At 36.5% G+C, this 11,616-nt stretch overlaps 1 protein-coding gene across 6 annotated transcripts in view; it reads left to right on the forward strand.

Moving 5' to 3' along the window:
* The window catches only part of LOC145277605 (TOX high mobility group box family member 3-like), a 730,818-nt gene that overhangs the window by 467,464 nt on the left and 251,738 nt on the right, over positions 1 to 11,616 (forward strand). For 2 of the 6 annotated variants that reach the window (XM_080129127.1, XM_080129130.1), the window contains exon 1: positions 11,319 to 11,616. This exon is cut by the window's right edge and continues 459 nt beyond it. The exons of 2 other annotated variants lie outside the window; for them this stretch is intronic. The gene's annotated coding sequence lies outside the window, so the exon portion shown is untranslated. Of the gene's footprint in view, positions 1 to 11,272 lie in introns of those variants that run through there. 2 more of the 6 variants (XM_080129128.1, XM_080129125.1) reach the window with 2 other exon arrangements.

Here is an 11,616-nt window from a genome sequence, read left to right on the forward strand (position 1 = left end):
CTAAGTAATCCAACTTACAAAAACTCCACTACTGATGTTTACTACGCTATAATCGCATTGACTAATATATACCCATTAACCCTTATCCTCGAGTGGCCTACAGGCCTTGATAAGTGTTGATTCCTATGTAAAAAAAAAAGAAAAAAATTAAAAAATCATAGTTCCATCTAATTCAGAAGAAAGTTGTGCATGCATTGACTTTGACTAAGGCTCTTAATTGATCATTGTCAACATCCGATGGCCAACCACTATAGTCATCATTTTCAAGGCTCATCACGGCCACGAAATTTCTTAAACCACCATTGTACTCTGCATTCAGTAGTGCTTCCTGGGCCAAACACTTCATTGATATCGCAAGCTGTTTCAACAGCTTTTCGGCCTAGCTTTAATTGAAATAAGAAAATTGTGTGGATTTGCTTTTCTCCATTTTTTATTCGACGTTATAAAAAGAAGACGTGATTTTTTAAAAACGATGGTTATTTAAATGGTTAGATAAAGCGAAAAACGCTCTTTAAAATTATGTATAAAGTAAAGGTATTATAACTTAAACTTATTTGAAAATATGTTTAAAATCAAAATTAAAAATTCCGCAAAAATTTTCTAGTCAACCTAATAGAAGAAACATTTCTGGAAATGCATGAAAATTAAAAAAGTAAAATTTGCGGTTGTGGAATTGGATTGTGGGAAGGAACGTAAAATCCATAACGAACAAATGCGATGCAATGGTAAAATCTGATCTGCATTTCTGTGCACAGTATAACATTTTTTTTTTCATTTGGGCCTAGTTGAGGATGGAGCATCCCACTGGATGCCAGACATTCATCCACGATGTCATACATTCCAACAGAGAGATCTTTTTAAGATTCTCACCGTCTCTTCAAATACAATTGTTTGTATCTCTGTTGCACTTAATTCACCGGGTATGTTTTTCAGGTAGATTTTGAAATTCTTTTTTATTATGAGTCTTGTTGCTCCTATAATTACTGGAATTTTGGAAATCTTCCTAAGATTCCAGTTTCTTTTCATGTCGGACATAAGATATTGGTATTTCATTATCTTTTCTCTCTCAGCTTTGTTTAACACCAACTTTTTCTAAAGCTGCTTCTTTCTCCTTCTTGTCTCTTCTCACTATGTCAGGTTTAACAGCTCCGTTTTCTATAAAAATTATTATTAAGAAAAAATAGATAAGATGGAAATATGGCAAGGGATAAGTGGGGGAAGAATGTATAAACAACTTAATGGTATGGCCATGAGTTTTCCCCTTGGACATACTTTGACAAATATTTTGTGGCTTTCCATGAACAGAGTTTACTATCTGGTTTTCAAAAAACCAGATCTTTACTTTCGTTACGTTGATGATACCTTTTGTTTGTCAATGAAACGAAAGCGGACACTTTTTTTGCGACTCTTAATAATATTCATCCAGCCCTTAGGTTTATGGTTGACAAAGAAGTTAATTTCAGTCTTCCATTTATGGATGTGCTTGTTTCTAAAACATTTTTAGGATTTTTCACTTCTGTTTATCGTAAGCCTACGTTTTTAGGTCTTTATATTCGCTGGGACTCTTTTTGTCCCAAAAAACAAAAAAATAATTTAAGACCCTGACACATAGGGACTTAACAGGGCTCTATGGGCAAATTTATCTTTAGTTGACCTTTGGCAACTAAATATTTTTGTTTACTAGCCAAATAGAAAAGTTACTAGCCAAACCCACATGATTTTTGGCATATGACATCGTCGTTCTATGACGATTATGTATTTTTTTAATAAGTGTAATTCTAAATATACAAGTTTTATATTGATAATTGAAGGTATAAACATTTGAATTTCTTCAGATATTTTTTTTAACAGCCTTAGTTAAAAAAAGAGTATCTTGTTCTATTAAACTTTTATTGATTAAATAATTTAACTAAATAAAGACAGACAACGTCCGTTTTCGAATCGAAGATATTACAATCTAGGGAGTATAAGGAAAGTTCTCCAAAATAGTAACCTTGTCAAGAAGCCCGGCAAGAAAAGATTTTTGTGGACATACACAAATGCGCGCACCAATTTTGCCTTTTATATAATAGACTAGTGGGGGTACCCGGCGTTGCCAGGGTGTTTGGAGGTGTGTGTTGAGCCCCCCCCCAAAAAAAAATGTGTTAGTAGGCAGGCATGCTCGAACCTGTGACGTGCGTTGCCCAGATGTTTGAAAAAAAAAAGTGTTAGTGGACAGGCAGGTTCGAACCCGTGACGCAAAGGTGGAAAAGAAAGTGAAAGAAAACGTGAACTTTTACCGCTATGCTACGAAGCCATAGGAAGTGGAAAGCGTTCAAATTTAGTGATGTCAATCAAAATGTTGACTTGCTAAATGAATGCAGAAATGAACATTGGTTGAAGGCCAGTTCAGCTTTGTTTCCCCACGATTTGGGGGAAAACAAGCTCCCTCCAAGAAGGGGGGAGGGCTCTCCGAATGAATAGCAATTGTTTGCTATGAAGGGTTTTTCCGACATTGATCAAAGCTAATTGCTTTTCTGGGAGTCCTGGCCGAGAAGGCCGGCGACTGACGTTCGCTGCTATTAGTTTCACTTTTATACAAAAAATATAAACACGCAGGAGGATGGAATAGCATGAATTTTATAAAAGTCGATCAAAATAAATCTAGACATGATGTCCGTTCGTAAATCATAGATATTATAATCTAGGGAGTATATAAAAAGTTGTAAAAAATTGTAAACCTCTCGAGAACCCCCACCCCCCAGCATTTGCTGGACATACAAAAACGCGTGCGCCACTTTTGTCTTTTATATATAGAGATGATTAATAAATTCGGTATGTACATAGTTATTATTAAATTTTGTACCCCTAAAAGATATATACACACACACACACACACACACACACACACACACTGTTGTTGGATGTAGATTTCTAAGCAAAAGTTACCTATAAAAATCTGCTTCACCAACAATTTAGGCCAGTTATTGGTATGCGCTCTAAAAAAGAAAGATAGTTTCATTAAAATTTCTTGATTTTTATATTCAACCCAATCAGCACTTTTGTCTTTCGTTATCAATTTTGAAGAGTAAGTAGGAGTACTTACTTCCCTCTCAACACACAATGCTACATCTTCATCCTTCAATTCATCATACCGTAAAGAAATATGGTAGAAATCTAATGAGTCACTTTTTAGTATTGTACTAAACTGTACTTTCACTCACTTCATATTAATAACTACACCTACTGCTATCCAAAGACGTCCTCATAATATACATAGCAAAACGGCCCCAACATTTCTTTGTTTGAAATATAAAATACATAAAAATGTAGTTTATTTTCTAGTCCATCAAAAACATGAGTGATTTAGTATTCATTGTAGTTAATGCCATGTTTTGTCTATGACGAAACAAACTAAAATAATTAAAACAAGGCTAGAAATATTTTAGTAATGTTTTTTTTTTTAGTAGACAATTATATGTATAGGGTGCCCACCCACCTCCAAAATAATTGACTCCAACTTTCGATGGGTTTCATTTTTTAATCCTTTGCAAGAATCAAATGAAAGTTTTTTGATACTTGATTCATTGTTATGATGTACACTACAAAAATTATCCAGGATATCCGACTTAGAAATGGTTGGAACCTTTTTTTTTTATGGCTTTCTTGTGTTCTGTGATGTTTTGGGCCTTTAAGCCTCAAGGAAAGAAATCTCTCTCTCATACCTGACTCTTCGTTCTTTTTTCCTCTCTGACGTGATCTCTCTCTCTCTCTCTCTCTCTCTCTCTCTCTCTCTCTCTCTCTCTCTCTCTCTCATATAATCCTTCTTTGACTTTCATTCTCTCTCTCCCTTCCCTCTCTCTCTCTCTCTCTCTCTCGTATAATCCTTTCATTTTCATTATCTCTCTCACACCATCCTTCCCTTTTTCTCATACGATTCTTTCACTCTTTCTCGCGCTCACATACATTCTCTCTCTCACACACACACACACACACACACACACACACACACACACACACACACACACACAGGCATTTTGTTTTTCTGCCTCGCATACATTCTCTTTTTCTCACGCATTCTTTTATTGTCTCTCTCTCTCTCTCTCTCTCTCTGTCTCTCTCTCTCTCTCTCTCTAACATGTCCGCCCTCTCCCTCTCTTTCCACACACACACACACACGTTCCTTCTCTCCTTTCATCTCCTCTCCGTATTATTATATACATATTCTTTATTTCAGTCTGATTGCTTTGTAAGCATATCTAAAAGTTCGCACACATATTTTAAACAAGGGATACGGAAGTGCGAATTTGACTTAACATGAGAGATTGTTTGTATTATTTAACGATCTTAAATTTTCATTAATCCCCCACCCACCCTCCTCTCTTTCTCTTTCAAATCAAAATGCAACGAGGGTGTCGTGTGTACTGTTAGAATGTGAACGGAAATCGACAAATGTGCTTATTACGACGCACGCAGTTGCAACTGCTTGAGGTGCATGTCACCGTCGGCTCCATTTTTTTATTACACATACACCACAAACACCTCCAAGCAAGTTCTCATACAACAGCTATCGCATACGTTTCTTGTATACGCTGTTGCTGCTTCTTACCTTGCGTGTGGCTAAATGATAAAAAGGGGGGTTGTTGGGCGCTTTTTCTTATATAATAGTGATTACTCGTATTAAGATATCGATTCTTTAATATGACTGGGGCGCGTAAGTTAGAATCTTAATGAAGAATTCACCGCTCTATATTAATTTATTTTCTGGCGATTAATTTTGTTCTTTGGTACGGCGGAGACACTTGTGAAAATGAATGTTTTCCTTTTAAGAACACAAATGAACCATGATACTTGACTTTTGGAACTTTAATTTAAACTAATGCCAATACTGTGAACAAGTTTGTCGGTTTTTAGTCAAGTAATGATATATTAAAATGACTGACTTGTATTAATTTATAAGTGAAACTTTGAAATTCGAAAGTAATTTGGGAGCTTTTAAACTGCCGATGAGAAAGTACTCATCGACTGAGCTAACTCAAAGAAAAAATGTCAACTTACACACCTGTGTCGAATAAAAGAATCAGAAAATATATATATCGCCAGAAGATATGTGTCGAGGATAGAAAGAGAAGAAAGAGTTTTTTTCTTCTTCTTTTTAATTCACACTAGCAAGAAAATAGTCTCAGTGGCGGCTGTGGCGAATAGTGGGGGTTCCTAACCTTACCAATTCTCCACGTTTCAAACTAATTAAGACTTAAAACAAATATCGGCACGTGCCCGCCGGCAAGTGATTGCTTATTGGCAACAGCAAATGGCGTATCATGGAGTCTAAATGACAACAAGTCTCCACAGATTTCCAGTACTCTTAAGTTTATTTCGGTCATCATTGCAACTCACTTTGCGTTATCGCGCCAGCTGTTTACCATTTTGCTCTTGCTGACATTAACCGTTGACATCAGGCCTCTCAGGGTTCCACTACTCTCCATGCCATTCTAGTGGAAGTCTTTCCTTGGTTGCTCATCTTCCATGACCCTTCACAACGATTTCCTATGGCGCTAATCGGTTCCACTACACCTTACAGGATGAAGAGCTGTCAGATTGCTTTGTTTTTGTTTTTATGTATCTACCTAGCAGTTTAAGTTTCTTTGGGTTTGTGTAATTATTATCATAATCACTGGTGTTGCTGATGTTTTGAGGGTTTTTCTTTTTCTTTTTTTTACACCATCAGGAGGAGATTAATAATGTCTTGCAGTATATCAATGAGAGCAAATATTCCCAACGCCACATTACACTTAGCCATGTCTGTGTATGTGTGTGAATAAGGTTTGTGGGAGAGAACCCCAGCAAAGTTCTCGATTATAAAGAAAATTCAATATAAGAGCGTAATATTTATTTATATATATGTGTTACAGAAGATCAGAAAAATGCCAGTACCGCCGGTTTCAAATCTAACAGGTGTAGAGGCTGAGGAGAGTTCAGCATAAGTGACCAAAGACTGGTCCCCCTTTGCGTTAGATTTGAAACCAACGGTACCGATGTTTTTTGATCTTCTGTAATACACACATACACACACACATATGTATATATATATATATAGTCATCCACATACAGTACTGTTTCGCTGTTTCACAGCTCATCAGTGTGGCTATATATATATATATATATATATATATATATATATATATGTGTGTGTGTGTGTGCTTTATTTTTTTGTTTATTGTTTGGTTACATATGTTTCAGATGTTGGACCATGTTTACAATCTAACAGCCTCGTCAGACCTTACAGAAGTGGTTGTTAGTATTAGGAAGAAGTGTTTTAGAAGAAATACGAAAAAAAAAAAGGGGTGAGGTAGGGGATAATAAGGGGAGGAGACGGATATTGATAATATTTACCCGTCTCCCTCCCCCTTATTATCTCCTACCTCAACCCCCCCCCCCTTTTTTTCGTATTTCTTCTAAAACACTTCTTCCTAATACTAACACTCACTTCTGTAAGGTCTGACGGGCTGTTAGATCGTAAACGTGGTCCAACATATGAAACACATGTAACCAAACAGATAAAACGGTAATATAAAAATAAAACACATATTTGCTTTGCAATAGTATTGAGCACTCTCTTCAGGTTTTTACTAATTACCAGTTTTACCAAATATATATATATATATATATGCGGCGAGACACTATCCTCGGGTATCTAAGGTCTCTCTGTACAGGAGTTTGTCAGAACAACCTGGCAGGAGGATACCTTTCCCAAGAAGTAAACCTTGACCAAATATTCAAAATCATATAGTCTTCACGGCCCAAATAAGATCTCCTCAGTATAGATAACCCACCTTCTCTAAATAATGTTACCTCAAGTAACAACACAAAGCTGGATAATCCACCAGACTAGATAAATTCTTGTCCGGGAATCCAGTAAGAACAAGAGACTACAAGAAAGGTATGCGATAACATACTTAGATGATTGATTGGAGAGAGGAAAGTAATGTTTTCAGCTTGTTTACTAAATCAATGTTTGAGGGGTGAAGAAGACTTTAATGGAATATTCGAATATCTCATATAGAGATCAAGTGCTAAGCCAAGGGAGGGACTCCTTGATTTCTGGAAACTTCAGCTGAAGTAAAAAAAAAAAAAAATCTATATATCAAAACCGTTATACCTTTAATGTATGTACGCGTGTCACGATTTTCAGATTATAAATTATTCGATCGGGAGATCCTATTAATAAAAATATAGGGTGGAAGGTGAAAGCATATCACAAGCATTAAAGTAGGGTATCTATATACTAATAATTTAATGTTGTTCGCAGTATGTTGTCACCTTCTATCCTCCTTTTTAATAAATAGGATCTCCTGATCACCGAAGATGTAATGTAAAAAAAGATTTAATTGAAAGAAAATGATGTCGCCTTTTAGGCCATGCGTTAAACTAAAATATACCTTCTTGGTCTTCTTAGGATCCAAGGGTAGTATCTGTTCTGTCCAAAGATGGTGTAATGATATCGTGGGGTTTCCTTTTGCACCGGACGTCCATAAAATGGAAATATGTCACAGACTCCTATAAAGATATTGGAGATAAACCGTAATAATCAGGTCCTGGATATGACCTTAAACTATATCCAGTGGTGGAGCCCCAGCTTGCGGGCTTTGGGGAGTGTGGACCCACCCTTTAATTGCCATTGCTCCCAGGTCCACTCTGACCCGGAGTGGTAGTCCCTGTTAGAGTCCCAACTATGGGTTAAATAGAAACCGACTTGAAAACAAATATATTCTATTAAAAAAATTTCTTCAAAATCTTTGGATTCGGCATTAAATAACATGAAAAGAGTTGATATGCCGTAAAACAAAAACAACCAACCAACCAGAATAATCAGGTATATTCTGACACTGCATTAACCAGATTACTTAGATAAATAATTATATAGTTTTAACAAAAGGGATACAATAATATCACAGGGTCTCCATTCACGCTGAACGTCCACATAATGCCTAGCAGCAATATATTACATAAGAAGATGCCGCTGTGAAATTTCCACAGGCCCCGCTAGTATTTATAGTTTATTTTTTACACCAACTGATGATGTCGAGATGTCAACCTGATATTATTACTCGAATACATAACACGAGCAATGTGTTGATGTTATTCCGTTTTATAGTACGCGTTGGTTTATTAGTTTTATGAAAGAGGTTTATAATCTTCAATTAAATTATTCTATATCTTTTTCATACCTGATTAAAAGAAAATATCACTTTTTTTTAGTACTTGTACAGTTTAATCAAGGCATAAAAAATGAAAATATCGAAGAAAAAAAAAAAAAAAAAAGGTTATATTGTACGTATCCTTATGGAATGAAGTTCTCCGAAAAATTTTTTTCACTTAATTTGATCGAGTAGAGTTTTTTTTTTTTTTACAGCGGAAAAACACATTTTCGTGACAGCTCGCTCAAGGTAGCCATGTTGGGATTTTTAGTACACACCACGAGGAGATAACTCGACATAAAGCACCGACACCCCCTCCCCATGTTTAATGATAGCTTTTCTTCCTAAGAATCGAAAAATGGCTACTTTTTGATCGGTATCATAAATTGTTTTTTTTTTTTTTTTTTTTTTTTTACATCAAGCTAGCCAAAACCAAAAACAAAGATTTTGTTTTCGTAGAGTTTTCGAGCGATATCGAACCGGCTACTTATGGCTTTTTAGATGCAATGTACGCTATGACTACAAAATACTTCGTAGCGAGAAATGTACAACACACACACACGCACACACACACGTGCGCGCACATACACATGTGCGAGAACGCAAGAAAAGGACGCATGTTTATTCTTTCGCCTTCTACCCCTCTTTCCCTACCGCACACACGTGCACTGCATGCATATTCAACATCAAATCATATAAACGAATGCATAATCATTTTGCATCCTCATCTATTAGATATTATTATTATTATTATTATTATTATTGTTTCGTTGAATCATATTTTAGTGCGTCTATATTTTAGAACCATGCGCTTCCACACTAGAAGTTCCGAAAAGAGATGCTCGTACGCGCGTGCGCGCGCACACACACACCGAGATCGTTTTTATGCAATCCTGTGTATGACATTTCTTACATGTCCAGTCAAATAAATACGTTCTCTCTCTCTCTCTCACATACACATAGTTTTTTTTTATAGACAAACTGCGTCGCATCATAGCTCTTCAGTATGGCTAGACAGACGCTTCAATTGAAAAACTCGACTGTGTGTGTGTGTGTGTGTGTGTGTGTGTGTGTGTGTGTGTGTGTTTGTTTCTTAACCGCTAGGCGCTATGCCATCCGGCACAAGTCACGATGAAGAGAAATCTTAGCGTCTATATAAACAACAGCAACCACCGAAGATTGCTCTATTCGATATATATATATATATATATATATATATATATATATATATATATATATATATATATATATATATATATATATATAGTATTCTTAATATTAAGTTAATACACACCTAGCTGTTGGAAGGTAGCAATTAGTATTATACAGGCATAACCGATATACGACGGTTATCTACATCTTCTTATACTTTAATAAGGGGGGGGGGGCGTTAGTTGGTCTTGTGAATCTTCCCCGCCCTGCCCTGTAATACACTAATGTTAATAAAAGTAGTTGGGAGTTAGACCACACGAATTGTGATTATTACTATTATACAGGTACATCCATAACACAACTACTATTATGTATATATATATATATATATATATATATATATATATATATATATATATATATATATATATATATATATAAACGTGGTGCTTGTATATATCTGCCCCCATGTGTGTATATATATATATATATATATTATATCATGATCATTTTCTTCTTTAATGTTGGAGAGGGGTATAGAAGTCTTCTTTAATGTGGGAGAGGGGTATAGAAGTCCGTTAGTCTCTCTCTCTCTCTCTCTCTCTCTCTCTCTCTCTCTCTCTCTCTCTCTCTCTCTCTCTCTCTCTCTCTCTCTCAACAAAAGCAGTTGGAAAGTCTACCATTTATCATTAGTCTTACTCTCATACAGGTATGGTCGACATGCTGCTACCTTTTAGGTGGGAGGAAGGGGTGTGTATGATGAGGTTCGTTGGTCTTTCGATTCACCATCCCCACTTTCCACTCACTACATTTTGTACTTGCCAATGTTTCATAATAAATACTTAAAATATACGAAAATATGTAAATAAAATCAGTCAACTTTAATGAAGATGAAAGAGAAAGTGGAGGAGGGTAATAATGTTTTGCTGAAAGGGTAGGGGGTGAAGGGGTAGTATGTGGGGAAGGAATGGCCGTGGCCTGAGAGAGAGCACTTTTTAGCTCCTCCTATTCCCCTGCTCCTCCGTCTTTTTATGTTTATTTCTTCTTCTTCGGACATGCCTCTGTCTGCTACCCCAATGCTGTTTATTTACGGCCTCCCCTTCGTGCTGATCCACCTCCCCAAAAAACATTTTGTTATCGTTACACACACACACACACACACACACACACACACACACACACACACACACACACCATCCCGCTTATGTCTAGTCACACTGAATAGATGTGATACAGCGAAATAGCTGTCTGAAAGAACGAAACAAACACGTGTCTGTGGATAAATATATGTATTGCTTATCTTCATAAGCTCCTTTTTCTTTACTTTGTATATTATATATTTTATATAATTCTTTCCTTTTCTCTCTGTCTTTTTTGTTCTTATCCTTTTTTTTTTTTCTTTTTAAATGTTAATTTTTTACATTTTTATTGTTTTTTTTTGGCTTTCGCTCTTTAATTTTCTTTTTCTTTAACGGGCCTTCCCTTTTTGGTTTATTTTTTCTTGTCATTTTCTTTCTTTCTGTCTTTAGCCCTCCCCCCTCCCCACCTCAGTCTCTCTTTTCATCTGCCTTTGAACTGACCATAACTTATTGTGAGTCGCCCGGTCGCCACTCCCTCTCCCGACCTCGTTTACGGATTCACCTCTCCCTTTTCCCCTTTCCGTAAATGCTCCTCCTTCCATCATGGACCATATTGCCATCCACCCTTCCTTCTTCCGATGCCGTAAATTGCCCCTCTCTCCTTTAAATACAACTATCTCTCCTTTTCCGTAACTCCCTCTACCCCCTCTCTCTCCGTGAACTCCCGCTCACTTACTCCTTTTACCTTTCCTTCCCTGTATTTCTCTTTATTCCTACCCACATCCTTCCTCCATTTTGCGCACCTGCATGTCAATACGGCTGTAATGCTTGTTGTTGTTGTTTTTGTTGTTGTTATTGTTTGAAAGAGAGAGAGAGAGAGAGGAAGGAAGAGGAGCGGTTTCCTTTTTGCTTTTCCAATCTATTTTATGATATACGTTGGGTGCCTGCAACTCCGCTCCACACTCGCAACGCGCACTCCCGTCGACCATAAACCCACAGCCTGATCTTTCCTGAGGACCTACTACTACTACTACTACTACTACTACTACTACTTGTAATATTATTGATACTATATTCACTGCCTTCTTGCGCTCTCGTCATTTGGCCGCGTTTACCTACGGAGACATGCTACCATCAATAAATATTCTATATTATCATCACTATCAGCGTCATTATCTATGGTCTTCTTGCTGTAATAATATTAATAA

Source organism: Euprymna scolopes, chromosome 6 (genome assembly GCF_053919585.1).
Source record: "Euprymna scolopes isolate OS-2025 chromosome 6, ASM5391958v1, whole genome shotgun sequence".
In the NCBI taxonomy this organism is placed as follows: Eukaryota; Metazoa; Mollusca; class Cephalopoda; order Sepiida; family Sepiolidae; genus Euprymna; species Euprymna scolopes.